Consider the following 13,548-nt stretch of genomic DNA (forward strand, 5'->3'; position numbering starts at 1 on the left):
TCTGTGATTGAAATGGCATTGAGAATACTTTAAAAGTCTATTTTGATTTCTTTACAATTACAATGGTCTACCGAGTCTGCATGACTGATATTTGTTGGAATAATTATCCTGTAATAGTGAGTAAATTTGTATTAGAGAAGGAATGCTGATATCAAGCAATATTTCCTATAGCAAAATCACTTAAAACAACAGTTGTGACAAATTAGGTATAACTAATTTTACATTGTCTCCGCTGATTTCAGATATATTGAGACACAGCTGAATTCTATCCAGAGACATCTGAGTAGACTTCCTAACAGCCAGCAAGGTAATATGGTCTTCCCCAAAGTTACCCAAGCATTTACAGTATTCTTATATCCTCCCATATAACGGGAAACCTGAGGGATACTCCGTAAGACAGGTTTCTGCAATGGTGTGGATTTTGTTTTCCACTTGCCAAATTTGATTTGGGATTTTTGCTTTTGGGTACATCTACTTTGTCCTCCAAAACACCATAAAAGAACTTAAGAATGTACAAGCTCCATTGCAAACTTACAGGACTTTATCAACAACTTGTCTTCCCCTCATGAAAGATAGAAGATACACAAAAATACAGGTAATAAAGTACAGTTACAACTGAAGTTCAGTTTTTGCCATCATCTTTGTAAGTCACATTGACCACAATCCTTCCTTCCTTCCAAGTATTTGGAAGCTTATGCTTTAAAAGTGGATTTAATATTCAAAGCTGGCAGTTCTGGCAACTGAAAGCAAAACAGGTAAGTTGTGAGCAGTAGCAGCACCAGGAATCTTTTGTACTGAGGACTACAACTAAGGAAAACACACTGAGACCATCCGGTTGATAGTACTGGTAATTATATGTGATTATGATACTAACTTTCTAGAAATACTGCTGCAGCCACGGATATTTCATACAAACATATTTCATGGATGAACTGACTGCATAGAAGTCCAAGAAGCAATTTCAGAAAGGACAAAAGAAGACATAAGAAAGCCCGTCTACTATCCACATAACTTTAATGTTACCAGGAGGTTCAACATCCCCAAAATCACTCCTTGCAATAAAAAGCAACTGTGGTTTTAGGAACATTGAATCATTTATATTACTAACTGTGCACCAATTAGCAAGTTGTTTTCCCCTTGGCAGACTTGAAATTTCATGCCTCTATGTTTAGTGCTGTATTAAGCTGATTAACACTATGAAGAGATGACCAAACTGATATCATATGTCACAGTTATATTTCTAAGATTTCCTTTAACAGCTACAAGGTAATGTTCCAGTGCAATCTCTTACTCACATTCCTTATAAACCATATGCCATTTTTAACACATCACATATATACTGTACATATACTGTTTGATTTGGTTGCATTTAATTTGTAGCCTTTGCCCGTATGAGTTGTATACATAAATGCAAACATCTAAGGAGAAGTGGGGAAGGCAGACCTGGTGCAATCCAGACTCAAATGAGCAATCACCAGGGCAACAGCATCTGCTTACATCCTTCACTGTAGCAGTTCCTCTGGAATGAAGAGATACAGCATAATTTATCTGACTCATAGGTATTTATATCTGCTCATTACCCACAAAAGTCTACATCCTGCTTTTACTATAGAAAATAAATGGAGGGTAGAACACAGCCACTTATGAAAAACAAAACTGCAAATTTTCGTTTTGCTTTAATAAAATATCAAATGGGGAAGTGAGATACATGAAAGAAACTATTTTCAAGTCCTCAGAAACAACATTTCATATTTTACATGACAACTTATACCCTGAATGTTTACATGTGGTTTGATCTGTATCTATGAAGTCCTAAGACGAACAAAAATACTGATTGGTAAATTACTAGTAGATATAGTTAATGATTTCTGAAAATGAATTTCATTGAAATCAACTTTCAGACTATTCAGTATGCATTCAAGAAAAGTTATTCTTTAAACTATAGTCTTATAGCTAATGTTTGTCTACTGCTCTTAATTACACTACATCATCATTTCTGACAGTTCTATACACAGCTCAGACACTAATCCATCCTTCATTTTCCTTAGACACTCAAGTTACCCAACCTCTGCTTTCACTTTTTTACTAGATGTAAACATCTTTCTTGACAATGATTTCATGGTGGTTATTTTATTGCTAATGTCATTTTATTTCACAATCTTCTAATTTCTTTTGCAAAAGTCTGAAAAAAATGCACCAGTATAAAAGCAATAATCCATTTTTTTTGAGGTATTTAACTTTTTTGTTACTTTCAGTATTCCTTAACATCATTCCTTGTGATACAGGTCATCACACTGCTGCTCTCTGCTGCCTGTAAGAAGAATTCACATGGCATTATTACAGACCTGGCATTCATTTTAGGGTCTGTAACAGGGATGTGTTCACTGATTTTTTTCATTTCTAATTTTGTGAACACGAGAAGAGTCAGAATGTTTTGAAAGCAGTTGCACTCACATTTGAATTGTGTGTGGACTCATATACGACCTTGTGTGGTTCCACTTTTAGCCCCTAATTCTTTATTCCTCTTTTACCACAACCTCATAACAAATTCAACCAACAATTCTTTTCAATATGTAATGAATGCAGAATTAGGTCCAAATTTCTACACAGGATGCTGCAAATGATCTCTGCATGGGCTGGCTTCAAAAAGTTCAGAAAAAATAATTGCCACTTAACCATAGTTTGAATATTTTCCATCATGATGAGACAGACAATGAAGTATTAGGAGACATTTCTCTTGCAGAAACAGTAGACTCGGTTATGTTAGCAGAAAACTTTTAAACATGGGAAATGCCTAGACAGCTCAAAGATTTAACAATAGAAATGTAAAATACTACCTTTGTTGCATGATTTTTAAAATAGATCATTTGAAGTCATTAGAATGAATACTCAGGGAAATAATTCTCCTAAAGGGAGAAATCTTTCACAGTAAGACTTCATACTGACCCGAGTGCTCCTACTTACATTTTAAGAAGATATGTTATACAAAAAACAGAAAACAGTTCTTGTCAACTGATGGCATAATCCATAATATATCCAGTGATATCCATGATATATTAGGTACAGGTCCAAAACATTTACACATACAGCAACATTTATGTGAGCATCTAGACTTAGCCTATAATTAGAAAGATGATGCAGCCGGAAACTTGAAATTTTATAGGAAGTGGGTTTAGATGTTCCCCATTCTTATGGATTTATTCTCCTGAGACTCAATTTATGCTGCCCTTTTTTCTCTCCTCATCATTTATCATCTCTCTGCTACAGTACCACCTATGGCCTTCTGAATAACACACTTCAGAATCCTGAAAATCTGACAGTTATGACTAATTATATGTGCAACATAACAGAAGCACAGCTACAATAGAAGTTGTGAATCTATTTTTGCATGGCTAAATCAGAGATGCTCTCTATTTTATAGTTTAGATGGAAAAGCAGCTAGCCTATTTAGATTTTGGCCTCCTGCTCCGAAATCTCTTCATCTATTTTATTTAGGATGCTGCTTCTGTTCCAGTTACTGATACGATAGAAGAAAAGGCCCTCTATAAATGCCTGAAAAAATACCAATGAAAACAACTCAGAAATACAAAATTTCTGCATTGTGAGTCAACAAAAGCAGCTGGATTGTCCCCAACACATGGATGGGATTAGTCAGTCTTCCAGGTGCTCATGGCTACAAGAAATAAACAAAACTGTCATAATTACAATTTAACATAAATTAGGATTAGCATACACAGGAAGGCTTAGTCAGTTAGCAGCAGCATGTGTTTTAGCTAAACTAGCATTTTGTTAGTTATATAGTCCATTTATCTCCTCACATAGGTTGACACTCACACAAAAGCATTTCATGATAGGTAAGGCAGGATTTCTCAAACTCTGTATGTAATCTAAACCTAAAAGCATTACTACCCAAGCAGTCAGGTTCTTCATCCAGCACATGGGGACAGACCAAAAAACCCCCCAAATCATAAATAACCTTTCCTTGATAGAAAGGAAAGTAAACCAAAGTACAAAATCTTAAAACTTAATCCCTTTTATACTAAATCCAACTAGATTTGGAGATACTGCTCTAATTATTTATTTTTAATTATACAGCTACTTTGAAGGAAATACTCCCCAAGTAGTTGTCAATACCTGTGGCTACTTCACAGAAGCACTCTAGTCTCATTTTGCTTCTATGCAACACTCTTACAATACCCATACTAGTTTCACACAAGACATCTATAGTATGTATTTATTCAAAGTACTGTATTCACATTCAGAATATTAAGGAAATGTAAAAATGACTTTTCTACCATTCTTATCACTCCTAACCTACTAACCAAGACAAATATCAGTGTATGTTTCTGTAAGAATTGCTTGAAAATTTTTAACATTTTCTTTTCTTTTTTTCTGTTTTTTAAAGTTTTAAATCACTGAACTTAAAATTATTGCAGAAAACTATTTTGATAGGTCTTAGAATATGAAGTCTCTGGTCAATCCAGAGAATAGAGACCCACAATATCAAAGTCCAACAGCGTAGGAGGACATGGAGAAGTAAAGATTTCAACTCGTTATGTCCCTAATTCTGACCAAAGACTCACTTTTGGGTGACTAAAATAAGGGTTCCCCTCACTAAGGTTAGCAATTTGCTTTGCAATTTCCCTATTCTTGTCAGATTCAGTCAAAATATCATGGACTGCTTTGGCAGAGTTGTCATCACCAGGACGTTAACATTTCCACATCAGTATCAGCAACTCCGTTTCTCTCACAACGTAGAGCTACAGAGGAGAACACAAATTCTCCATGGAGAATCCAGATCACACATTGCAATTCTACATTAGGACTTGCACATAAGACCTTGCACTTTAGGAATAAAAACGCCTACGTGTGAGGTTGGATTTAAAAGTAATCTGAAGTTTTTATATCCAGATATGTTTTATACAAATAAATAACGTTTTGCAATTCCTTCAGACATTCAAAATTATTCCAGGAAATTGTCAGGAAAGAATTTGATGTCAGTATATGATTTCTCATGACAATAGGGTAACAATTCTGTAAAATTATTTATTGTGTGAGAATTCTTCCGTATTAAAAAAGGACAAATGTGTTGTAAAATCTCTGTGAAAAGAAATCAGAAATACTAAAAATCAATACCTAATTCTGGTATGGCTAGAAAATGTTTTCAATACTATATCAAAAATGTATTATCAGAGGAATCAATAAACTTCAAAGGTAGTTTTCTGATGTAAAATTGAAATAATAAAAAAGAAGTTTTTTTAAAAAAAGAACATTCATTTTGATGATATTTTAGGTTCAAGTTAGTTTTCAGACTGTGAACTGTTTCCAAAGTTACATTCATAAAGCTAACCTGACACATACTCCTAAAACACCTAAACTTGTTAAAAAGCTTTGCCTCAGTGCAATTCCATAGCTACCCACACTTCCTCCACTCGCATGTACAGAACCAGGCAAACAAAACCCAACTCATAGTTAAGGTATTCGATTTTTCTCAGCTAAACTTAGAAGAACTCTGCAGTGAAGACACACGACTGCATTTCCTGAACCACATCCCAACATCTCCATGGCTTGTGCCTGGCTGCAGCAATGGCAGCCCCCGCACTCTGCCCACCCACCTCCAGCAGCCAACCTTGGGAGCCTGGTGGCACCCACAGTTGCAGGGCACTTAGGACAGGGTGGAGGTGAAGGCCTGGCAGCTTTGGACCCCTGCCTTGCGTCACCAATTTTATTCCAGAAAAAAAAAATATGGTCTGGGTATCTCATTTTTTTGAAAACAGGGCTATAGAACTGTAAAAAAAATTGTTTACCAGAAGTCTTAGCATGGGCTTAAAGGTTTCTTCCTTCTAGTTATTCTCTCCACTATCAATGTGCCATACAGGTCCTTTTGTACTAATCCCTGATCCAATGCAAAGCACCTGGTTTTCAAGAGACCACTTCAAGGCCTACACTTATGCAGCTAAATTATTTCAGTGCGCTCTCTCTTTACAGCTGACCTAAGAGGTTTATGCAAAGAGCATGACAGCAGAGCAGGAAGAATAAAGAAAGCAATATACAGCCAGTGCAGGTTGTGAGATGAGGATTCTAGTAATTGATGCACAACACATATGGGGAGGTATTTCTTTGTTATTTAAGACCAAGTATCATAGTAACTAAAAGGAAACTACTGAATTGCTTCTGCCAGATGTAATGAATTAATAGTTTGCTCTTCCCCCTTTGGATTCAGAATTAATTCTTGGCCTATACTGGCATTTCTCTCACTGGAAAATTTAATTTGCATCATTAAACCCCAGGGTCTGTTACATTTGCAACTGACACAGATGTGCACCAGGAAAAAAAAATGTGTAATTTTAGTAAACTTGTTAATATGATGATTTTAAGTATTATTTAAAATTCTACTTACACATCAGTAAGCTGCTTTGGTTACAGAAAATCTTATATTAACACCAACAGACACAAAAATGTATTTCACTGATAAGAGAGCTGACTTTTCACTTAGATTCAATTTAAGCAGATTTAATGTTAAGGGAATTAAGTGCCTTGCTGAACAAAGACCTTCCTTCTTGATCCAGCAGCTCCATCGTGGCATTACGACTGATCCTACAGAGCATGGAACCAGTATCTACGACTCTCCAGATCCACTGCCTGTGACAATCCCAGCAGTCAATTATCAAAAAAAAAAAAAAAAATTTGTAAGTTGACACACTCAGATTTGACACTCAAATTTTTCTTTAAAAAAAAATCAAGTGCTTTTTCGTTATGTCAGTAGTACAAATATGTAAAAAATATGATCATGCCCTTAAAACAAATTACTGTGAGGAGAAAAGCAACTGTGGTAGTATTCTGTTTGATATACTGCTTGATACTACCACACAGCTCTGGTGGTAATCACTGCTTAATCCACCAAAATTACTTTTTCCCTGCATCCTTTTATACACATTTCAGTTGAATGACTATAAGAAGATACACAAAGAACAGGCCTGAGTATGCATGATGCATTTTGGGGACCTTGCACCAAATATAAAAATGTCTAGATACAAGACAAAATTCCTAAAGAATTAACAGGCTGACATGAAGATAAGCCATCTACACTAGAAGTTGGAGTGGTTTTATGCACGAATAGGTGATGTGAGATCACATTTTTATTTACACCTGAAAAGAACCAATTAAATTAATGTCTTGGAAACAACCACATGTAATAGTCCACTGTAAATCTTTATGCACTATTGCATATTTTTTCAAGACTTTTCTTCTCCTTTGTTCTTCCCCAATGTCATCACAACAATATACACCCTCCCTCACAGTTCAGACATTGGCTGCAGCTTCAGGACTGACAAGTAATGATGCTGAATAGTAAAACCTATAATGTGAAATTATCATAACTGTCCATGCCCTTAAGAACATTTGTTCTGGAACACCAACAAGGAGTTGTTCTTTTCCCCTTCCCCCAAACTGAAAGTATTTTCCCTTCCAAATGGCTGTTGAAAGCTGCAACAAATATATGCAGAGCAGCATGTGCTAAATATCCACTGTAAATCCTCCTCAAACTCAAAAGACTCAATGCAATAAAGACATGGACCACTTAACATAAGAAAAAAAAAGTTTTAGTCCCATCACTCCAAACTTGTAGTTAAACTTTCAGATTTGTTCAGACTTACAGTAACTTTCGAGATTTATGAATAAAACCTTAACTTCAGTTTAAAGGGATGCCATCAATTTGAAAGTGACTTTGGTTTCAGTATTTCACCTAATACCAATGAACACAACTATAAAATTATTATTACTGAAAGTGATTGCAGCTTTCTCTGATTTCCAGTTCTTTATTCTGCTCACGTGACTCCACTCTGCACTGGTCTCCTAGCTAGTAAAGGTTAACATTTCTCTAAGCCTTCTTGGGAAGTTTACCAGCATTAGCTGCTGGAAGCAAGGAAAGAAAGCTCTATGTACTGAGAGATTATCTGCAGTGATGATTCTGGATTTTGTTCCTCATTTCCATACAATTATTTTCTTCTGAAATAGGGCACAGAGTTCTAGAACGCTCATACAATACTGACATAAAACACTGAACTGGTAGGACTCCCTGGATAACTCAGGCCAGTCACCTGTTATTGCAGTCACACTCAAAGAATAGCCCTATGAACAAATCAAGATCTATCATACAAAAAAAAAAAAAAAAAAGTTAGGGTTTTTGCACCCACTGTTCCCCAAAATCTCAGTCCTCAGGTGGTTACAGAATAGCCCTCTTTTATTTTTCCCCCTCAAATTCACTGAAAAATGTATTATATACTGTAGTGAAAATATACTGTAATATAGCAACTGGAAAAGAGCATTACAAAAATAAGATGTATTAATTTTCTTCCTACTTGGACTAGGGCCCTCTGTTAAACATTACTAAGCTCTTAATAAATAAGAGGTTTCCTCTGGCCTTCACCTCCTGCTAAATTCTCTCAGCAATATCATAAATCCAGGGTCTATGACAGTAACAATCAAGCTACATATGAGCGAGTGATAATAATACAAGTGGTACTGCAGGTAGCTTCACACCAGATATAGAAACTATTGTCCTGACTGACAATCAACACCCACATGTTCCCAAATGAGTTATCTTTATCAAACCTTGTCACCTTGTCAAGTTCTTTATTACTGGGAAAGCATTTTAAAGAAAACAATCAAGCTCCATCTGGAATCTCTGAAGGTGAAGTGCTTTAACACTGGCAAAGTCAGGACTTTGAAACATGTGGGAAAAACTGAGGGAGGGAAGTTTTAGAACATATAAAGGAAGTGCAGAGGAGCACTTTGCATGCAATACCTGAAGGAGGAATGTATTTCAAACATAAGAATGCAAATTTTTTTATAGCTGATGTTAAGGGAGAAGCCGCTGCCCAAGCGTTCACACAGCCGTCAGGGAGTAGCACACGCACAGCACCCGAGACACTAACTGCCAGGACCAGAGCCCCTTCGCCGACGGGTGTCCCTTCCGCCTCCTCACACACACACTCACCCTTGGGCGCTGCTCCTTCCCTCAGGCTCGACCCTAGGTTCCCCAAAGCAGAAGTTCTAATCAAGGCCTTCAAAATAAAAAATGTAATTTATTCAACCTATGGTACATAAATTTAGACAGCTCGAGCTGGGTGCCTCCAGAGAGGGACCCCAAAACCAAAATCTCTGAGCAACTACACCCTTGCAATCCCAGTTCCCACCCCTCACCCCATAGTCTGGTCCAACAGTCATATTCAAGGCTGAGATCACCTTCTCTCTCATCAGGTCTTTCTTCTCATCTCTCAATGGATTGGTTCTTCTTCCCGTTTTTTAGGCTAGTGGTTACACTGTCTCCTTTTCCTGACTCAAACTGGTTCTAGGGCTTTCTGAATCTTATTCCTCCAATCAGAGAATAGGTCAGTATTAAGCAAAAGCATCAAGCAAGCTATGAGTTCTGCTTTAAGATGAACGACTACTTTTAAGTGGCTAAACAAAGCCCTTAAAGCTCTCCAAAACATATTAACAGCCTCTATAATTTATATACATTCCTGTGCTATTATAGACTCACAATCTTATCCCACTATTGCCATGTACTGTTTATGTCTTGTTCGGGTATGGTCCGCAGGCTTATGTAGCTCAGCTTTGCCACCTTCCACAACACTTAATATCAGAATTGGTGTACTTCATAAAAAATTCATAACTATTTCATCACTTAGACTCTAGGGTCTGCCTAGACTTAGTGCCTATGAATCATAAAATTTAGCCAATTTTCTCTATCTTCCAATTCAGCACAGGTTTTGGTTATCTTCCAGTTTGGGGTTTTCTAACAGATAAATGACCATTATAAACCATTTCCACACTTAAGACATTAATATGGTTACAAATCAATAGTACCATAACCTGGGTTTTAAGTCAAAAGAAATGGGCTAAAAAATTAATTAACAAGAGACGTTTTAGATAATACAGATCAAAGTATCAGCTACTTTTTAAGTGGAAGGTACTGGCTAAGGAAAAGAGTTGTGTAAATAACACTTTTTTTTTTTTTGCTGTATAAGAAAAATTATATTAAGACATTAGAAACAAAACATCTCTCTTCAATGCTATGGTTATTTAGCCTTGCACTTTAAAAATAATGTTAATTATTTCATTTGCATTACAGTAGTGCAAGGCAGTCCTAATCAAGGACTTTACAAGCCTGCAAAACAGGGAGTGTCCTGTCCTGATGCTCTAATAATGTAACCCATATCCCATAGGATTGATTCAACCAGATAAGTGATGCTAGCACACATTTACAGCTCAGCCACGTTCTTCAGTAAAGCATCAAAACAATGTCATGTGGGTAAAATGCCGATCCCAATGGAGACTTTGGGAGCTTTGCTAATCAATTCTTTGGTACTCAAATAATTGTTGGTTATTAAAAATAAAAGCTGAACATATGGAATTCCAAGGGTCTGCTTGGCCAGAAAGACTTGACCAATTAGCAGTCTACCAGGGTATGTATCCAACACTTGAGAATGCCACACACGTAAACAATAGCATATTAATAATATAGTATTGGTTAGAAAGGGTCAGGTTATTAAGTTTTACTCTTTTTATTAAGCAGAAAAAAAACCACAGAAAAAGCGCTACTGAAAAGTAGCAAAGTGTCAAAAAGAACTCTAAAGTACAATTTGACAAAGCAGAATTTATGTTTAGCTATTATCTCATTCATTACATTTTATGGAAAATATGCTATTTCCATCAAAAGATTATGTAAAAATACCAAACATAAAACACTGCTACTGACAAAGCCATCAGATTAAAAAAATGCATAAATCCCACTAACCATAATTAAAAGTATTATTTCCATTTAACAAGTGTGGACAACTAAATCAATTCTGAAGAAAAAATACTTTTTGTTTAATGGAATGAGAGATTATTTTTGCTGCTAAGAAATCGAATGCACTCTGGAACTATTACAAACCTTACTCTGAATAGTCTTCTGCCTCAGAGAATGAATTGTACACACAATTGTACAAGAGATGGATTGTACAAACAGCTACCAACAGATACTAAGGAAATTACAGTTCTAATTAACACTTACTGATAGCGGTAGAATAACATTAACATGATGTATTTCTATTGCCATACTGTTTAGGAGTCACAGCCATTTAAAAAAGCACATTTTGCAAGGTAACAAATAGAACAGAATGGACTTTATAAACTCTTTGAGACGGTATTCCAAGTAGAAAGCTTAAAAGGTAGCTTAAAAAGGTAAATTTTTCATTAATCAATTTAATCAGCCTGGGATCAAAACACAGCAGTAAAAAGAAGGTGAGGCAGTGGAAGAGATTTTCTTATTCTATTTTACCTTTGCCACTTACATGAAGTTTGTATCATCAGATATCTGATAAAAGAGGAGACAACGCGACAGGAAATGATCATGTCAGATGTGCCACAAAAAGTGTGTTTTGGCTGCTTGTTAGTCGGGATCATGAGCCTCCACAGAGCAATGCATATTCATGCCCAGATTACTTTTAAAGCTCGGGCAGTTCAGGCACATTCTTATTTCAGGTTCTGGGTCCATGGCCAAAATATGACTAAGTGTACGGTCCAAATAAAAAGGCAGGACAGCTCTCTTATCCAGAGGACTTCCCAGCTAAATTTATTACAGATGTGAGCTAGTCTATTAAGGAATAAAGTGTATAAAACAAACACCTGAGTCCAAGGAGGGTACATTTTGCAGTTCTGGACTACTTGGGAATTCAGTTTTATTCCAATCCTTTCAGTAAGACAGGGTTTGCCACTGAAAACAAACATACATGATACCTAAAAAAACTTCTAGAGAAAGAGAACCTGTGACCTGTATTGCTGAACATCACAACAACACAAACTAAGCATACTAAAAATGCAATCTCAGTGGAATGCAATAAACTGGATAAGCTGTAAATTGTTTTAACTCTGTTAAAATGAGAGAGTGTTTAATTTTATTAGAGATAATTCTCTATTTCCTTGGGTTTCAAGGAGAATTAATACTGTGTAGCTGGCATTTGTGAATGAAAAGGAAGATTGTTGTAATTACTGTTGTTTCAAATCAAAATTTAATTTGCACTTTACTCTATGCATTATAAGTCCATGATTGAGGGAATTTTAGAATCATCATTTTCTTAGCAAGAAGTGTCCACACTTTCTTATCCTACATTGTTGGCACTTAAAATTAATGGATTTTATCCAATAGATACAGCACTCATAATAAATGTTTAAGATAACTATTTAAATTTTGGCTATATTAACATTATAATGTAAAGAATCCTAATTTTATTAGCCTTGATGATTCTAAGCTTAAACTCACTCAGACATTTTATCTTGCTTGCCCTTACAACAGTTAAAGAAATTCACTTTAAATATAATGAATTATATTTCTTCATTTTATGAGCTTTCTTCATTTCCATAGATTTAATTTGGAAATAAAATTGTTTCTAGCACTTACTGGAATACTGATAATGAACCTATTGAATGCATTTTTCTGTGTCTATAGTTAAAAATCATTTGGAGGTGTTGGATTCTTAGTTTTGCATAAATGAGATACTGCCTCAATTTATGTTCATTGCTATGGCACACAGAGCTATAGGAATCATCATGAACACTCAATTACAAAATAAGGTTCAGAAATTCATGATTTGTCACAAATTCTCAGTACTGATCCCTTGAAACATCATGCATAGTATTTATTGAAGTATGTTTCAAGACTGAACGTCACAATTAAATTTTGCCACATTTCTTACCAATTGCTGCCAGACCTTTTAATTCAACGACAGTCAATTATTTTGCTACAGAGATACTATTTCCAAAATGTAATCTCTGTAACATGATCAAGACAGTTTCTGTAGAGTCATCAGAATGCTTCAAGCCACAAAACAAGAGAATTCTGGTGGATAAATTTGGTGGTGGTTCAAAATGACACGTTTCAGTGGAACTGCACAGCATTTGCAAGCGGAGAGCCACACCAATTTGACCAGGAACACAGTCTACAGGGCAGCACATCAGTATCCTGGAGTATCATTGTATTTTGCCTAAACAGGCTTTATTTTTTCTTTGATAGGTGCAACAGATAGAGGGAATAGCTAAGAAAAAGTAATAAAGCAGCATTGGAAGGCATAAACATTTGCTGATTCTGCTAACATAGAAAAGGTAATAGCAGGTTAGCTGTTGTGCCACTCCAGAGCTTGTAAAGAGATGGGTGGCTGCCTTTAATACAGGCAATAGTTACTGCCTCGGAAACTAAAACTCCTTTGACCTGAACAGAAATGGTCACAATCATTATAGCTGCAAAAATATCAAAGTCAAGTATTTCAGTTCAGATGTGGAACTTCTTGAGCACCTGAACCAGTCCTACTTAAAGTAACAAGATTACTCGTAACAAGAAGAAACACAATCAGAATTAAAATTAATTTGCAGAACCTGCGCGTTGAAAACTGTTCATGACAAATTTTAATGGACCTGAATCAAAGTTTGTTCAAATCAATTGGAGTCTTCCATACTCGTATCTGCATTATCACCTAAAACCTCACCTTATTTACAAAGATAATTCCT

Source organism: Strix aluco, chromosome 10, assembly GCF_031877795.1.
Source record: "Strix aluco isolate bStrAlu1 chromosome 10, bStrAlu1.hap1, whole genome shotgun sequence".
NCBI lineage: Eukaryota > Metazoa > Chordata > Aves > Strigiformes > Strigidae > Strix > Strix aluco.